Source organism: Gigantopelta aegis, chromosome 2 (genome assembly GCF_016097555.1).
Source record: "Gigantopelta aegis isolate Gae_Host chromosome 2, Gae_host_genome, whole genome shotgun sequence".
Lineage (NCBI taxonomy): Eukaryota > Metazoa > Mollusca > Gastropoda > Neomphalida > Peltospiridae > Gigantopelta > Gigantopelta aegis.
In genome coordinates this window covers 15,322,737-15,340,621 of record NC_054700.1, presented here as the reverse complement: position 1 = coordinate 15,340,621, position 17,885 = coordinate 15,322,737, and the positions used below count along the sequence as shown (strand labels likewise).

The following is a 17,885-nucleotide window of genomic DNA, read 5'->3' as shown; positions in this document are numbered from 1 at the left end:
ATAACTATATGTTAATCGTAAACATGTTACAAGGAAAAAAAGTTTGTTTTGTTTAAATACACCACTAGAGCACATATTCATCATCGGTTATTGGATGTCAAACATTTGGTAATTTTGGCATGTAGTGTTAGAGAGGAACCCCGCTACATTTTTCCATTAGTAGCAATTGATCTTTTATATGCACCATCCCACAGACAGGATAGCACATACCACGGTCTTTGATATACCACTGGCGGGAACGAGAATTAGCCAAATGGACTCACCGATTAGGATCGATCCCAAACCGATGTTACAATGACAGTCCGTTTATGTAAAACATTTCTTCTTTTGTTTCCTGTAACACCGAGTCAGACCGTAGTTTAGTAATAATAGAGCTTATTATCCGTTTTGAGTGTGATAAGTCGCGGGATCGATCCCATTCACTGGACCACTCGATTCAGGCGCGGGTCAAAAACATGAGTTCCGGTGATGCGCAGCCCTTCCCGGAACATGGACGTGCTCCGAAAATTTAGTGTTTAGCGGATAAATATAATGACTTTGTTGTTTAGACGAAACACCACATTCAGACTTCGTTATCTCGATCTCTATAATCTAGAGAGCCAAGAATAGCTAGAGTAAGAGAACTTCCCTCATGCTATAATTTTAAACAAAAACTTTATTATGATTGTGTATATTGAACCAACGATATATCATGATGCAGCATGTTTAGTAACTAACTCTCTCCAACTCTCTCTGTGTAGCTCTTTCTCCCTCTCTCTGTGCGTGTCTCTCTCTCTGCCTGTCTGTCTATCTCTGTCTACCTCGGCACCCCTCCTCTCTCTCTCTCTCTCTCTGTCTCTCTCTCTCTCTCTCTCTCTTAGTTCTCCCCCTCTTCATCTCTCGTTTTATCTCTGTCTTTCTCTCGTTCTCTCTCTGTCTATATCTGTCTTTCTCTAGATATTTCTCTTTCTCTCTTTCTTCCCCCCTCTCTCTCTAGTTCTCCCTCCCTCTCCCTCTCTCGTTCTCTTTCTCGTTTTCTCCTCTCGTTTTCTATCTGCCTTTCTCTCGTTCTCTCTCTGTCTCTCTATCTGTCTATCTCTGTCTTTCTCTAAATCTCTCTCTCTAAATCTCTCTCTCTCTCTCTGTCTCTCTCTGTCTCTGTCTCTGTCTCTGTCTCTCTCTCTCTCTCTCTCTCCTCTCTCTCTCTCTCTCTCTCTCTCTCTCTCTCCGTGTCTCTCTGAATCTTTTTCTGTATTTTGTAACTACATGTACATGTATGTACATACATGTGTGTGCGTGTGTTAGACTGTCTCTACCTACGTACCTATCAATCTACCCAATTACTTGCCATATGTGTGTATGCGTGCGTGCATGCATTCGCGTGTGCAATCTGACTAAAAAAGAAGAAATGTTTAACGACCCACTCAGCACGTTATATCGACACAATCGGATTGAAATCAGCTGAACTGGATTGCAACTATAACCAGTGGTAGTAGATCACAAGTGCTGATTTCATTCAGATTGGTGTGTATGTTTTTGTGAAATGTTAGAGAGATGGAAAGAGGGATATATAATTTAAAACAGTTTGAAGAGTTTAAAGTACATGTATGTCCCACCCATGCCCCATATTCATAGTCAAGACAACTATGCGCGTGGAACAACACATACCACGGCTTTTGATAGAACAGTATTGGAGCTCTGCTTTCTTTAGGAAGAAAAGAAAAGAGGAAGAAGTGATTTATTTAAAGTTTTCTTTGTTTTGTATAACGACACCACTAGAGCATATTGATTTAATAATCACCGGCTACTGGGTAATTCTACTATATAGTCTTTGAGACGAAACCCGCTACATTTTTCCATTATTAGCAAGGGATCTTTTGTATGCACCTACCCCAGACAGCACAGCACATACCACGGCCTTTGATATACCAGTCATGGTGCACTGGATAGAACGAGAAATAGCCCAATGGGCCCACCGACGGGGATCGACCCTAGACCGACCGCTCATCAGGCAACAGCTTTACCAGTGGGCCATGTCCCGCCCCGTTTTATGTAACGACACAATCAATACATTTTAATTAGGCCTACGGTTATATGGCGTCTAGCATATCGTCAAAAGGGCCACACAGATAATGAGAGGAGAAACCCGCTACCGCCATGCAATGGGCTACTCTTTCCGATTAGCAGCAAGGGATCTTTTATTTAGAGTACCCCACATACAGGATAGTACATATCATGCCCTTTGTTATAGCAATTATGGAACACTGTCTGCAACGAGAAATAGCCCAATGGGCCCACCAACAAGAATCGATCCTGGACCGACCGCGCATCAGGCGACCGCTTTACCACTAGGCTATGCCCTGCCCACTCTTTTGGGGAAAACCGATGAGTACACATAAGGTGATCGATACTAGAACCGATGGCACCTCAAGTGAGCGCGCTGACACCAAGTTACATCCCGACCTGAGCCCCGGTCCACAAAACAATCTTAGCCCTAAGATCACCTTAAATGCATAGCTACCTTATGCACTAAGGTGATCTTAGTGCTAAGATCGCTTCGTGGAACAGGGCCCTGATCTGAGGGAGCGGAAAATACTTTTACAAAATGTAATATGAATACTTTGTAATCAGGGCCGTAATTGGGGAGGGTGACAAGAGAGACAATTGAATCAACAGGAAAATTACGAAAGTGTGCCCTTTTTCTCCATCTCTCTCTGTCTTTTTCTCCGTCACCCCCCCCCCCCCCTCTCTCTCGCCCTCTCTAACTCGCTCCGTGTAGCTCTTTCTCCTTCTCTCTGTACCTGTCTATGTCTACCTCGCCCCCACCCCCACCCCCCCACCCCTCTCTCTCTCTGGGTTAGTTGTTAGTTGTTTGTGGTTAGTGAGAGAGAAGTTGGTGTAGTGGTCTACCCAATGAGTCGTTAAAACTCGCTCTAGATGGGAGCTGGTACCCACCAGCCTCATGTCCGATAGCTTAACCACCACACCACCGAGGGCGGTGACCCGATTCTTTTTGTATTACCACCCACTTACTTTATGCTAGGTCCGGCCCTGGTAATTAAGCTTACCCAGTGAGAAGCGTTTGCCAAATGAAATAAATCGTCAATATCATTATGTAACGTCACTCTGCATTGATTAACGAACAAGTAATGCAATTGGTGAGCTTTATAGAGTTAAACATGACGACGTAACTTGACGATTAAAGTTTGTTTTGTTTAAGTACACCACTAGAGCATATTGATTTATTAATAATCGGCTACTGGATGTCGAACATTGGGTAATTTTACATATACTAGTGTTAAGCCTCATATAGACTGGATGCAGTGCGTGTGTGCGGTCCAATGCGTCTGCGGTTTGCGTTTTGGGCATATAAACCATAATATGCGATTAGTTCATTGCGGCTGGCCGCATGTGTTTTGCAGATGCACGCATCGCACGCATCCAGTCCAGAGCTGTCATTGAAAGTAAAGTATTTTGAATTTGTTTTAGCCGCACCGCAATGCACGCGCCGCTTCCAGTCTATATGAGACTTTAAAGAGGAAACCCGCTATATTTTTTTTTCATTAGTAGCAAAGGATCTTTTTTATGCACAAACAGGATAGCACATACCACGGCCTTTGATATGCCAGTCGTGGTGCACTGGCTGGAGAAATAACACAATGGGCCCACTGATGAGGATCGATCCTAACTTAACGGCTGCACATTTATTAACTTGACAGCTGCACATAAAGCTGACGATAGCCATTGAAACCAAAAGTATATCAACTGAAAAGAAAAGAAAAAACCGTACGAGTAATGTTTTCATTAACACTGGAGCTGTTTTTATATTTTGCATTAGTAAAAATATATTTCCTGGATGGGGAGGCGAGAGTGCATCTTTAATAAAATAAATATTGTTTAGGTGTGGGGTAGGGAGTGACCCTCTACACAATCGCTTGCTCATTCCAGATAGAAAGTTATTGCAACAACTGAACGTATGTACGGCCATTTGGCTTGTGTGTATTTGATTTGGTTTTATATATTTATAGACGTATCTATAGGTCAAATGCATTGCGCGTGCATCGGTTACAATTCGGTAAACCACTCCCACCATTTTTCTTTGTTTCTATTTAATTTCTACCGTGAAATTTGTCTTGAGTCGCACTTTAATATCAATAAAAATAAATAAATAAATACTCTCTCTCTCTCTCTCTCTCTCTCTCTCTCTCTCTCTCTCTCTCTCTCTCTCTCTCTCTCTCTCTCTCTCTCTCTCTCTCTCTCTCTCTCTCTCTCTCTCTCTCTATCTGTGTCTCTATCCCTATATAGTTGGGGAGGGGACCAAGGACAAAAAGGCACGTGGACCAACTTCCTGAAAAGAGGACTTCAATGAAAATTTGTAAACAAATTGTTCCAAAAAAAGGGGCACTTTGATTTTTTTTTAAGGGGAGACATGTCCCCTTTTGCCCTATCCTAGATTCCACCCTTGCATATAACAATACTTAATTGCATTAAGCTTTACTTTTGTCTCAAACTCACACACTGTAAGGATCGTTTAGCTAACCCGCTAGACTATTATAACGGTTTACTCGCGGAGGTAAGTATTCTCGATCGATTGACGTCAGCAAAGCATGGTTACAAGTTATCGGTCGAGTTCTGTACTTCTCTTGTTAGCCCTGGCCGCGAAGAGGAATAGACTTAATCTCATAGACTTTTCGTTCCTTCACAGTTGAGTGCGTTGCAGTTGCCATGTAGTGTTTATTAGACTGATTTTTTTCTTCTATTGTGATTGATTCGCCGGCAGGGTGAAATATATCGAGTTCGACGACGAATATATACACCAACTACAAACTGTGGAGTGAGGTGCGCGAAGAAATAGGCGTGATATACATCATTTTGCTGGCTTTATCTATGAATATGAGGATGTTCTATTTGTTTTTTCTGAAATATTTATAGCGGCAATCGCGAATCAGGTGAGAATATTTCAAGTGTCTATTTTAGTAACCTAGTAGATATAGAATAATAGGGGGAAAGATATTTTAAAAAGAAGAAAAGAAAGAAACGTTATATTCTGGAAATAGATATGTTGAGTTTGTAGAACTTTTTAGTGTTACAAAATAGCATGTAGGCCTATTCAAGGCTATTGAAATTTAAAAGTGACTTGAAAGTTTTTGTTTTTTTAATTAAATGTTTTTTTATTATTTTTAATTCCACGTTTTCTTTTTTTGGTATTTTTTTTTGCAACTAAAGCCATCAATCATACGTTATTGTTCTTTTGTTTGGACCAGTTCAAATTAAGGCACATGTAGGCCTAATAATATTAATTATTATTTTATTTTATTTATTATTATTAGTATTATTTTTTAAATGAACAGAATTTGTATTTAACATGGCCTATGATCATTACAGCTATATTTCATTTGTTTATTTAGTCAGAAGGGACCTAGAAAGAAAGTGTGGTTCTTTCTAAGGTCGACAACAGTCACTTATTACTTATATTACTCTATCTACTCTCTACCTACTCTCTACCTTTTATTACTATAGATTAATAAATACTAATTATGTTAAATACTTTATGCCATTGGACATTATGTTATTACGTTTTATATATGATTATGAATATTGATTATTGTCTGATGTCCATCTTGTTTAGGAGAGCACTTATATAGGCTCTGCCTGCTGTGCAATCCTTTTGACTTTTTTCTTAGCAATATATTTCAAAATAGACAACAGTCACTTTTTGGACCTTTGTTTTGGCTTCCTACACAATAAATAAAACATATCAAACTAATTTTTTAATATGACAAAAGTTACTTTTTATTTCTTTCATCTTTTAAAACTTAAAATTAATATTTTGTCCAGAATCATGAAACAAAAAAAAATACCGACTTGTAAACAGCGTTGTCTGTTTGTTATAGAAATTTCACAGGGGTCAAAGTTGGTAGACCAGTTTTCATTTTAATGCGGTGAACCAGTGTAATAATATAGCTAATTTTGAATTTGAATGACGTCAGTATTCCAATGACGTCACTTTGCATCTCCTTATAATAACCATAAACTGGGTAAACAATGTTTCCATTTTAAGAATGCTGGAAAAATCCTAATACAAAATTGCTATTGAACATTTTTTGTTTGAATATTACTAATGCACCTGAAAGTGTTTGAAAAAAATCTTGTGATTATTTTTTTTTACCTTTTACGAAATATGGATTTCAAATGAAATTATGGTAAGATATGCTATATTTATTGTGTACAGTGCCAAAACAAGGGTGCGAAAAGTGACTGTCGTCGACCTTAGGTCCAAAATGTTTTACATTACCCTGTATATAGCTGGGTATTCAAAACTTGTAGCACCATGTTTCAATCGTTTTTCAACCGAAATAGTGCAAGAAATGGACACACAAACCAAAAAATGTATAACCTACCATACTCACTAAATCCCGATTGAAGTACATGTACTTGCATCATTATTAACAAAATAAATCTTCCATTGACAACCTTCAAAACTTTCCCTGCCATTTTAAATTTGCTTTAAATAGAGGGAAGCAACTCGCCCTGCACATTAGGAAAAGTATTGACTTAAGGTGCACCCTGCACTATTGTTTATTAATTAATTTATTTATTAATTTATTTATTAATTTATTTATTCAATAAAGTTATTATTTATATGCACATTGTATATTTATTTATTAAAACAAACATTAGTCGCTTACCTTTAGAACTGAAAGTTGTGGTATGTATTGTCCTATCTGGGAAAATGTATATTTTAAAACCTTTGTGCTCTTAATTAAAAGTTTAAAGATTGTTTCCACTTTAACCACCTTAAAATTCAATGTTCATAAAAATATTCAGTGTTTTGTTGGTATAAAAACCCAAAATCCTCAGGAGAATAAATAGACAAACTGGAGAGCATGTATACATGTAGACAGTATAAGTATAAAATATATGTACAGTATAAGTATAAAATGCTATGAAATAGACAGTAAAGTAAAAAAAGAGCCCTTTGAAGGTAAAAACAGGAGCTAAGCAATAAGATAACATTAACAAACAGTACACTGAGGAAAGATTTCCGCCTGTTAACCCCCATTATATTGATACATGTATAAAGAGGGAACCTCGCCCTAAGCCAAAAACTAACCCTAACTCTAACCCTAACTGTAATCCGAACTCTAAAACTAACCCTAACCCTAACAATAGGGGAGTAAAGGTTGGATATTTTACCTAGATTGATGTATAAATTGAATGTTAAGCTGTAATTAGATTAAAATAAATTGAAATGCATTTCTGAATACATGTATATATATATATATATATATATATACAACTCATTATCAGCATTTATTAACAATACTGCACTAAACGACGTTGGTGTGCTGAGAACAGACAAAAAGCCCTCTGTGCCCAAATTACTGAGATCTAAAGCCCTGCCTATAGATAATTTTAACAATGCAAACATCGACGTGTACGTGTTGCTGGCTCCCTCATCACTCCCCTAAGACTAGTTCAAAGAAAGTGATTTTTAGCTCCCCTTAAAAAAAAAAATTAAATATCATTGCTCAGCAATTAATCACTCTAGGGAACATTTTGTTTTCAAAATTTTGATTAGCGATCATATTTCTAGTCAATTGAAAATTGATACGTAACTATTGTTTGTTTTAATATGGTGTAGTGATCTCTAAAACTTGCGTAATAAATCGTGACGCGATACCAAACAAAATGTTCCATGCACTCCCATAAACAAATTTTATATTGAGTTAAAGTAAAAGTAAAGTTTGTTTTATTTAACGACGCCACTAGAGCACATTAATTATATTGAGTTATGCAATGTACTGAGATGTTATTAAACACACATTCCTTTCATCTTGTTTTCACTTGTCTGTTTGGATTGACAGAGGTGGATCTAGGAAATATTTTTTTGTACAATGTTGGATGGAAATGGGGAAGGGTGGTGTGGGGTGGAACTGTCACTAAGAAAAAAAGGGAACATGAACCAACTCATGAAAAGGGCAACACATTGATTTAAAAAAAAAAAAAACCCTGGGAAAACGAGGTACATGAATATATTTAATGGGGGATGAGTCCCTTCCTCTGGTCGCCCCCGTCCTCCCTACCTGGATCCATTTCTGTCTGGTTCCTATGGTACTGGTGCCAGTGGAGATTCTGACTTTGGGAAAGTCTACTATTTTTAACCCGGTGATATTAAACCTGTTGAACTGTGATATTCTCAGAGTAGTCTGTAACCAGCTTACAAATGAAAGTAATCCGTGCCTTTATTGCACAATACCGTTTCTTCTATCTTCTCTGTCCTGGGAGGGTTTTAAAAATTTATTCTATAGACTACATGTACACATGTATATATAAAGAATGCATTGGAATAACGATAGTGTCAGGGAACCACCCATGTATAAGGTACCACAATATAAACACCTGGTAAACTATAGTTTACATATATATATACAACAACTTTACTTTATATAGAAGAGGGCCTCGCAAGTTAGCAAACTTTTGTCCGATTCTTTTGTTCTTTGTACAACAAAATATCTTTTCAGTCAGTCAGACAGGTTTACATGCATCAAAATTATAGCATTGTATATCTGGTAACCCATATACAGATTTCACAACTTACATTTCATTTAATGTTTTCATTTCAACTTGTTTGTTTGCTTATATCCAATTAAGGTTCAAGCACGCTGTCCTGGGCACACATCTCAGCTATCTGGGCTGTCTGTACAGGACAGTGGGTTAGTTGTTAGTAAGAGAGAAGAGGGTATGGTGGTCTTACACCTATCCATTGAGTCTTTAAAAACTCAATGTGGGTGGGAGCCGGTACCGGGCTACGAACCCAGTACCCACCAGTCTGTAGTCTGATGGCTTGGGGCCAAATTCACAAAGGTCTGTTAGGTAACATCACATCATCTTTGTAGGTCTTTGTGCATTGCATTACAACATCGCAAAGTTGCAATAGTTCAGTGATTTACATTTAATAAGTTTGTTATTTTCATTACATTTATTTATGAAATCTCTTCATGAACACACTGTTAGTGTTACTGCTGAATCATTGTGTACAATGTATATCTTATCTATTACCTGCAACTGAATACTGTCTATTCATTTTACAACAACGTATACAGGGCTCGAAACGGCCTGTGGCCAGGTCACCAAATGCGATCAATATCCCATTTGGGCGACTTAAATATTAAAAAATAAAGGTGTTATATTCACCCAAATAATATTATGTGGGCGATCTTCTTTAGAGCTATAACATATGAGCTACTATTAATATTTGTATTCCACATCAAAATCTTGTTCGTTGTTCTCTTACCATAATTTGCCAATATCCATTATTAATTTGTGGGCTGCCATATTTTTTGGCGAGTTTCGAGCCCTGATATATATTATACTGACCAGTACCAGCAAAAAATGTACTATAGTGGATGCGCAAAAAATTACTGTAAAAGGTGTTAGAACTATAGTCCTACAAACATGTTTTTTGTAAATAATTTCAGTTTGGTTTGATGTAAGAAGAAAAGTTTAAAGTGTTTTGGAAATAACAAAAACAAAAAAAACCCTGACTATTTTTGTGTTTAATTTAGAAAACAGTCAGCTCAGTCAGCTCAGAAATAAATAACTTGTTGTAAATTCCATAGTATGAAAAAAGGTGTTCTCTATGGGAAGGACTGTAGTCGGCCATAATTTCCAAACCCTGCTATTAAAAAAATGTCCATAGCAAAAAACATGCCTTAAAAAATTATTCTAATATAGTCCACAGCAAAAAAGTGCAGTGTAGAATAAAAACCTCCACAGCAAACTCCACAGCTTTGCCGATTGCCGTGGGTAGTTGCAGGGGTTGAATTTCTAATAGTTCATCAGCCTGCAAGACAATATAATATTTTTATAATCAATAATCAATAAAATATTTACATGCTCCTATACCACGAAGGTTTCGAGCATAATTTTTATAATACAAATTGCAAATGATAATTAATTAAATCTAACATGTTGAAATGTCAGTTTTATCGCAACCCTTGTTCTATTTTTATTGATGCTAATTTAAAATAGGTGAAATACATGTAAGAGGATAAAGAAAAGTAACCAAAATAAAAATAAATCCTTTATTTGCTCAGTTTGAAAATGGAGTTTACCCATCAGATTGGTGGTTATATTTTAAACTCATCCATTAGACTTTTTACTTGCATTTGGCAAGCAACCCTGTGTTTGTATCGCTAATAAACATGAAATATCCAAAAGCGTATATTCAATTTATTATTATCACCATCTGAGGAATTGGGCAGGATGTAGCCCAATGGTAAAGTGCTCACTTGATGCGTGGGCAGTGTGGGATCGATTCTCGTCTGTGGACCTATTGGGCTATTTCTCGCTCCAGCCAGTGCACTACAACTGGTACATGGTATGTGCTATCCTGTCTATGGGATGGTGCATATAAAAGATCCCTTGCTACTGATACAAAAATGTAGCGGGTTTTCTTTCTAAGACTATATGTTAAATTTCCAAATGTTTGATATTCAATAGCTGATGATTAATAAATTATGAATGAATGAATGAATTAATGTTTAATGACACCCAAGCACGAAAAATACATCGGCTATTGGGTATCAAACTATGGTAAATGGATTAATAAATCAATGTGCTCTAGTGGTGTCGTTAAACAAAAGCAAACTTTCCTTTAACTTGGTGAGCAGAATAGTATGTTACATAGCCCTATGTTTATATCACTAATAAACATGAAACATCCATTGCATAGGTCAATTAATTATTATCACCATCTGAGAAAACGCACCACCTTTGATGAGTGTCTTCCAATGCAACGAGTGCTGCAGATTTTTTTTTTCACAAACTCTTAAGCCTGTTCAAGGAAAGCGTGATGAGGTCAGACTAAAAGTAGCACCACCAGCTAATGACAGCCCACATGCAAAACTTATTGGCTTTCCAGCGTCTCACCTGTTTTTATCTCACAAGATGTAGTTCACCTCATATTGATGGCAAGCAAGTCACGGAAGTAAGTCTTCTAATTTGTTTTCCCTTAGGAAATACTGAGTATTAAAACAAAAAAAACTTGTCAGTGCTCGAAATAGGAAGTAAAATATGGCCTGCTGATTGTTGTTTTTTTTCTCAAAAGAAATATGTCCATTCTAAGATAAAAATATGACCTCAAGGCTAGCGCTGTCACTACCAAAATTCGCCATTTGGGAATTTTAAGAACAAATTAAAAAATGTATTCTAATAAGTAGAAAAAAATATCATGTCATAATTTATATTTTGTTAAAAATAACTGTTGGTTTTGCAGTTTTGGAAATAATTTGGCGAAGCAATTTTACTCACCCAGAGCTAGCCCTAGGGGAAAAAAGATATCTTGGGGTGAGATGACAGTTTGGTATAAAATGTGTAAAAAATTTATGACATCTGAGATGGATTTTAGAGTGTTAGGGAATTAAAATATAGCAGAATTACAAGCTAAATAGCAGATGAGATAATTGTACAAACATCTGTCTCTTGGAAAAACTGATCAGCAATTGTTTGGTGGTTTAATTTAGTAGGTGAATTTTTATTTCGCCTACTAGGTCTAAATATTGGACCTCTCATTTCATTTCAACTTATATCCAATTAAGGTTCAAGCATGCTGGCCTGGGCACACACCTCAGCTATCTGGGCTGTCTGTCGAGGACTGTGGTTTAGTTGTTAGTGAGAGAGAAGAGGGTGTAGTGGTTTTACACCTAACCACTGAGTCGTTAAAACTCGCTCTGGGTGAGAGCCGGAACTGGGCTGCGAACCCTGTACCTACCAGCCTTATGTCTGATGGCTTAACCACGACACCACCGAGGTTCTTCACAGTGTAACTAAAGCTGGATGTTTCCTGTAGTGGATATCCCTGTCTATCTCGAAGTCATGCTAGTGCATATAATGGAAGCCATGCCATGCATGTACCTTCCTTGCAATCTATTTGTTAATGTGTATTTTTGTTTTGGCATTTGTAGAGTAAAACAAATATTACATACGTATATAAAAACAGGAAAATTTATATTCTTCTTATCTTAATGTTATTAACAGAAGCATAATACAACTATTCCCAGATGTATACAATATGCCTTTGATGATCTTTTATGTAGAGGGCGCACATACAAATAACAGATAAAACTATAAAACAATGTGTTCTAAGGTTTACTGGTAAATATAAAGCTGTATGATATGAAAGAAATGTTTCATCCCATTTGTGTACTTTGTTAATCATGTATTAATGATGATTATTTCTTTCTTATGTAATATACCTTTTTATTTCCTGATTGTTTTAACAAATATGAATGAGAATTACACTTGCACCTGTAGACAATTGGGCAAGAAGCAGGGAGAAACCAAATGAAGAGATCTGAGAAATTCACAGCTGCAGGATCCATGTACAAAAATGAAAGTTGAAGAGAAACACAGTTCAACAATGTGCTAAAAGTAGCATTTGTTAATGATCATAGACTGTATATTTGAGTTACCTGGAAGGGGATAATCCACCCTTGTTCCTTGGATGGCTTTTTATTCGATAATGATGATGGTACAATCTGTTTTCATGCTGAAATCCAATTAAAGTGAAAGTTTGTTTTGTTTAACTTCACCACTAGAGCACATTGATTTATTAATCAATGACTATTGGATGTTAGATATTTTGTAATTTTGATATATAGACTTAAGAGAGGAAACCCAATCACAGAAAACCCAATCACAGAACGGATCCACTGAAGGGACTCGGTGCGTAGACCCCAGCACCTCAGACAGAATTAGATCCCACCCATTGGTATACCAAAGGCTGTGGTATGTGCTGTCATATTTGTTGTGGAAAATGACATATTAAAGATCACTTTCTGCAGAATTATAGATTTCTTCTGATGACTATGCTAGAATTATCAAATGTGTTACATCCCTTAATTGACTGTTAATTAATCGATGTTCTATAGTAGTGTTGTTACACCAGGTAAGCTTGTAAGCAAATTGATCTGTACAGTAAAGTACACTTACAACGAACATGCTTAGAACGAACTACTGCATAGAACGAACTGATCGTAAAGTCCCGTTTTATTTCCCTATACTGTAATAACCAACTTGCACAAAACGTGTATGGTATGTTTTCCTGTCTGTGGGAAAGTGGATATGATCCCTTGCTGCATTAGTAAAACTATAGTGGTTTCTTCTCTAATGACTATGAGTCAGTTACCAAATGTTTGCCATCCAATAGCCAATGATTAATTAATCAATGTGCTCTTGTGGTGTAGTTAAAACCCCCCAAACAAACAAACAAACATTATCATTGCTGTAACATGCCTGTAGTTTGTTTTTTCTTCGAGGGGGGTCCTGTATCACATTATTGATGACATGTTAACAAAGAAAGCTTATGTGCACAATAGCAGTAATATTAATACTGCATTGTTGTCTTGTATAGAATAGACTGTTTTGTAACACCAACAATGTGCTAAGTAAGCTTTTGTTGATGGTCATAGACTATGTAATTGACTTACCTGGAAATGGGAAATCGACACTTGTGGTTTCTCTAATGGCTGTATATCACAATGTGTGATCTTTTTACTGGATGTAAATGATGACAACACAACCTATTTTCATGCTGATATCCAATTATGGTTCAAGCACACTGTCCTGAGAATGCAACTCACCTGCCTAAGCTGTCTTGTCTAGCACAGATGTTAATGGATTATTAGTGTCGAAGGAGAAACCTGGTGTTACAACAATTAACATCAAGGCAGGAATGAATTCAGGAAGAGGCTGCTGGGAGAGCACACCCCTAATCCACCCCAACCCCCACACCCCTCCCCTTGAAAATGCAGTGTTCTATTAACTCTTCTTTATGAAGTAAAAGGGCCAGAAAGAAAGAAAGAAATGTTTTATTTATCGACACACTCGACACATTTTATTTACGGTTATATGGCGTCGGACATATGGTTAATAAAAGGGTCAGATACATGTATCATTTTTTTTATGGCTGTAGGCATGGTGTTAACTTTTGCATTTTGCTCTATGATAGTTTTGCGTTTCCATCCATTTCTCACAAACTATAAGTCATACAGCAATAAAACTTGATGGTTTTTAGTTACATCTAAGAATGTACATCTCAATTATTGATTAAAAAGATAAATCCAGTTGATTAATTAAAATGTTAATAGATTTTTTTTTAAAGTTTTAAAAAAAAGAGAAGTTTTTTTTAACATACATTGAGATCAGATATATTGATACAACTATAACACGATCAGCATCATGGGGCTGCACGTAGCCCAGTGGTAAAGCACTCGCTTTATGTGCGGTCGGTTTGGGATCGATCCCTGTTGGTGGACCCATTGGGCTATTTCCCATTCCAGCCAGTGCACCACAACTGGTATATCAAAGGCTGTGGTATGTGCTATCCTGTCTGTGGGATGGTGCATATAAAAGATCCCTTGCTACTAATGGAAAAAATGTAGCGGGTTTCCTCTCTATAACTGTGTCAAAATGACCATATGTTTGACATCCAATAGCCGATGATTTAATAAATCAATGTGCTCTAGTTGTGTTGTTAAACAAAACAAACTATCAGCATCACCGAATAAGTTTATGGTAGGCGAATCATTTATTCAATCAAGATTCCAGTCACATTTGTGTTTGAAATCAGATATGTTATCATCACACTTATTTTGTGAGGAGCTGGATGTAGGTCAGTCGGTTGAGTACTCGCCTGAGGTGCTTGCACCGCAGGATCGAATCACCTCGGTGGATTCATTCAACTGGTTGGGTTCTTTCTCGTTGCAACCACTGCACCACAACTGGTCAAAGGCCATGGTATGTGCTGTCCTGTCTGTGGAAAAGTACATATAAATTATCCCTTGCTGCTAATGGACAAATGTAGTGGGTTTCCTCTGATGACTATGACTTGTATGTTTGACATGCAATAGCCGATGATTAATTAATCAATGTGCTCTAGTGGTGTCGGTTAAACAAAAAAAACTTCTTCTTTTTTTCAGTGACCAATGGGTATAAAAAAATACCAAAATAATATTTTGCTATTTTTCCTTCTTTGTATACACTTTTTTTGTAGTTGCGGTCACATAAAATGTTTTATGTACATACCAGTAATGGAAATAGATTAGGAACAAAAAAAATTGGTATTTTACATACACATTCAGACCAGATGAAAATATCGACCCCAACCCCATTGATATGTACATAATGGAAATAGAAAGAATGCTAATTGATATTCACTTGTATATTATAAGTCTTGACGGAAATATTAAAACCACATTGATGATTTTTTTTATTTTTTTTAATAAAGTTTATTGACCCCAGAAAACAAATATAGTAGTGCCAGGGTTGGGGCCCTGGTATCGCTTGAAAGATTGAAGGAAAGGACAAATTTAATTAATTTAAAAGATAAATTGCAATAGAAAATAGTAAATGTATCATTATTATTATTATTATCATCACCTCTACCGTCATTACCATTACCATTACTACTACTGTATTATTATTTCACATGTATAGAGATAATGTATAAGATGTAATTTAAATTAAAATCAAAACAGAATAGTAAAAGAAAATAGAAAGAAAAAAAGAGTGCTTGGAAGGGTAAGAAACATGTGTATGGAAGAGAAGAAAAAACATTGAAAGAAGGCAGTATTGTGAAAAACAATTAAGAAGGTTTGCTTTGGACGAAATCTATTTCCAGATAAGCTAAATTTCCAGGCTTTTTCTGTTGGTTAAAGTGGTATTGTTAAGTTTCATTCAATAAAAAGGTCAAGCCAAGGATTCCATTTTTTATGGAAACTTTCATAGCTACAATTTTTAAAAAGAATATATTTTTCGATAGCAAATTTAGTTTTTAACATATTTTTAACGCTATTTATATTTAAACATTTTTTTCTGTATTTTCATACTGCAGATATAATACTTGATATTTATAGTTAAACAATTTATGAAGCTACTGTTTTTGTTATTAGTTATACCAAATGTGACGATATCTTTGCTGAAATAGATTTCATTTCCTGTTTTACATAAAATCCATGATTTTACTTCTTTGAACTTTGTCACACTTAAAAAATAAATGTATTAGTGTTTCTGGATAATTGCTACAAAAGCTACAAGCATTAGAATCAATATAATAAATCATATGTAAGAATTTGTTAGTTTTGACAGAAATATTAAAATCTCATTATATGTGTATTCAGCAATGAGGTCTTGACAGAAATATTAAAACCTCATTGATGAATACAGATATAATGGAAATAGAAAGAATGCTAGTTGATATGTACTTGTATATTATAAGTCTTGACAGAAATATTAAAACCTCATTGATGAATACACATATAATGGAAATAGATAGAATGCTAGTTGATATGTATTTGAATATTATAAGTCTGACAGAAATATTAATGGAAATTGGAAGAATACCATTTGATGGTTAAATAATTATGTGACATGTGTAAATATGTAATGCAATTTAAGCATAGTAGATGGTCGCTAAGTGTTTCTTGATGTGAATTTCTATGTTTTTAATATCAACAATTGACCGCTTTTGTGTTGTACTGAAAATCAATGTGTATTGGAGGAATTTCATTCTGATTGACTACCAATATCCTGCTTTTGACATCAATCTTACGTGATTGATCAGTGCCGTGGAAACTTAACCTCAACTCGGCCAGCTTCGACCGGTAAAGCTGCACTAAAGCTTGGGGAAAAAACCAATTGTATGTATAGCAATTTTCAAAGACTTGTCAGTAATTGGACGACTTATTAAAAATATAGGATTGGTTAAATACCGTAATTATCCAATCATTAGAGATTAGCAAGTGTATAATTATTTTTGCACGCATTCCAGAAAAAATATTTTGATTCGGAAACAGAAACACTTCTTGTAGTCTTCGATTATTTACCAATAAATAATGTTTTTACAATTACAACATTAAATGGTTTTGTTTTATTTCTAAGCATTCAGTTGTATGGCAATGAACGGGTAAATTAGTTGCAAAGAAGTTAAAACAATACAGTGATATTTATTTATAAATATTCTGTACCGAAATCTATTAAAACAAAAATTTATTTGTAAAATGTTTCTTTTCTATTGTCAGCTTTGTTACCATGATGTCTGTATAATGGTCGTGGCTTGGTTTAATAGTGTCATTTTCTAATCATAAAAGATTACCTGCGTAATTATTTCCGCATGTATCCAAGAAAAATGTTTTGATTTGAGAAGAAATTAACAACATTGATTATATTTATAACTTTTCTTCTGCAAAATTCAGTACCATGAAAATGATAGAAAATTCTATAAATTTATAGTTTTAATGTATGGGTACTGTATTTATATAGAGAATAACTGGTTACGGTCTTAAAGTGACATTCCTGACTTTGCTGCATTGTAAGATGTTTCCGACATAAAATGTTTCTACGATTAAACTTACATATTAAATATATGTTCTTGTTCAGAATATCAGTGTCTGTATTTTCAATGCGTTTCTGGTCGTCTTAATATTTGTAAGAAGCCCAAACTGGATTTGGTCTTCAAATAATTCCGTACGTACGAAAAAATTATATTTTAGGAAATAAAATGAAATTAAACTTAGTACAAATATTAGAACAATCAGAAACACGTTTAATATACAGCCACTAATATTTTATGCAGAGAAATATATTTGATATGTAATTACAGTTGTTAAAAAGTCTCTTGTTAGTAGATGACATCTTCAAAATTGCAGAAAACTCAGGAATGTCCCTTTAAAATATCAACTGTTTTCTGTGATGGTTAGAATGCCAGGAGACTTACAATGTGTTACATAAAGTTAACTTATATTAGATACTTAATGGTCACTCCCTTGATTTAAAATGTGCTGGTGGGTGGGTGGGGGTAATCCATTACTGGCTACAGGATTTTATGGGTCGGTGGAGTGGGT

At 35.6% G+C, this 17,885-nt stretch overlaps 1 protein-coding gene across 4 annotated transcripts in view; it reads left to right on the top strand.

Moving 5' to 3' along the window:
• Positions 1 to 4,859: 4,859 nt before the first annotated feature.
• The window catches only part of LOC121381884 (sodium/calcium exchanger 1-like), a 185,035-nt gene continuing 172,009 nt past the window's right edge, over positions 4,860 to 17,885 (top strand). For all 4 annotated transcript variants that reach the window (XM_041511306.1, XM_041511299.1, XM_041511290.1 and 1 more), the window contains exon 1: positions 4,860 to 4,928. The gene's annotated coding sequence lies outside the window, so the exon portion shown is untranslated. The remainder of the gene's footprint in view (positions 4,929 to 17,885) is intronic.